Below are 1,258 nucleotides of genomic sequence, written 5' to 3'. Positions count from 1 at the left end.
CCCTCTGCTCACAACTTGTGTTGAAAGGCTTTTCTGGGGGAGTGGTACCTTCCAGAAAATTTCACAAACGGCCTCATCCAATGCCAACTCCACTGCAGGTGTCTCAGGCCTGGGAGAAGGGGGGACCCAGCTGTCCAGCCGCCGGTGGCTGCCAGGCTGAGCCCTCTGTCCACCCCAGCGCCGGCCCCACACTGAGCCGCCTGAGCTCGGTGCCCAGGGAAGGAGGCAGCGCAGCGGTGGGGCGTGCGGAGTGCGTGCGAGCAGGGAGCCCTCTCCGGAGCTTGGGATGCTGCCCGCTGGGTGTTCCCTCCCCACCCTTCCAGGCGTGGACAGCTGCTGCCGAGGGTGGTGGAGGGACAGAGGGGGAGCCCACACCCACTGGCGGACAGAGCAGGCCCTGGGGTGGAGGACAGCTTGAGGGTTGGGAATTGCCAGAACACCAGGGCCAGCCCCACAGAAGGGGGACTCTCGAAGGTCCCCAGTGTCCCTGGGACTTCTGGAGCCTTGAGAGTTCGGGGTTGGTGACAACCCTCTCTGGGGTCTCAGGGCTCCTGCTTGGGGCTGTGGTTTCTGGGAGCTGCCTGCCCCAAAGGTGCCCACCTCATCCCCCTTCCCTGCTTGGCCTTCTCCCTGCAGTGTGGGTTTGCAGATGGCAGTACCTGGTGCCCGGACCTCCCTCCCCTGGGCCCCATGGAGCTACCTGCAGCTGTCCGGACCCTCCAGGCCGCCCCTTTGTGGAGGGCGCGTCGGTGATGCCCGCCTCCGGCTGCGATCCCCGAGGCGGCAGGCCAGTGTGGAGCGGGGCTGGAGCCTCAGCAAACGAAAGCCCAGAGTGTGGAGAGCCCGCGCCTGCTGCTGGGGAGATGGCTTTGGAAGCAGAACCCGCCCCAAACCCAATTCCAGGCCCGGCAGGAGGGGAGGGAGGGGGGAGGAGGAGGGGCGGAGCGGGATGAGGCTTGGGGAAGGAATGCCCTGCTCAGGAGCCCCCCCCACCCCAGCCCCACTGGGAACTCATCTCTCTGCCTGGTGACGTCAAGTTGGCCCGAGCACTGTGGCCAGAGTCCAGCTGTTAATCTCCCGCGCATCCTGGAGAGAGGGGCGTCCGCTGTCCACTTGCGGGTGCCTTCCCTCGGCAGCTCCCACTGGGCCTTCTGGGGCGCAGGTCCAGGAGGGGGGCCCCCACTGGTTGTTCCAATGTACTGAGGGGCTGGTATGGAGACGCCAGGAGACAGCAGGCGAGGGCTCCGTGGAGGGGGGA

The 1,258-nt window shown here is 66.7% G+C and overlaps 1 protein-coding gene across 1 annotated transcript in view; it reads right to left on the bottom strand.

Annotated features, from left to right (window-relative positions):
- The window catches only part of MRGPRF (MAS related GPR family member F), an 11,118-nt gene extending 9,868 nt beyond the window's left edge, over window positions 1-1,250 (bottom strand). Inside the window, exon 1 of the mRNA XM_006771480.2 lies at window positions 701-1,250. The gene's annotated coding sequence lies outside the window, so the exon portion shown is untranslated. The remainder of the gene's footprint in view (window positions 1-700) is intronic.
- Window positions 1,251-1,258: the final 8 nt, after the last annotated feature.

The sequence above is a fragment of the Myotis davidii genome, unplaced genomic scaffold, assembly GCF_000327345.1.
Source record: "Myotis davidii unplaced genomic scaffold, ASM32734v1 scaffold425, whole genome shotgun sequence".
NCBI lineage: Eukaryota > Metazoa > Chordata > Mammalia > Chiroptera > Vespertilionidae > Myotis > Myotis davidii.
This window is presented reverse-complemented; position numbering and strand designations above follow the sequence as displayed.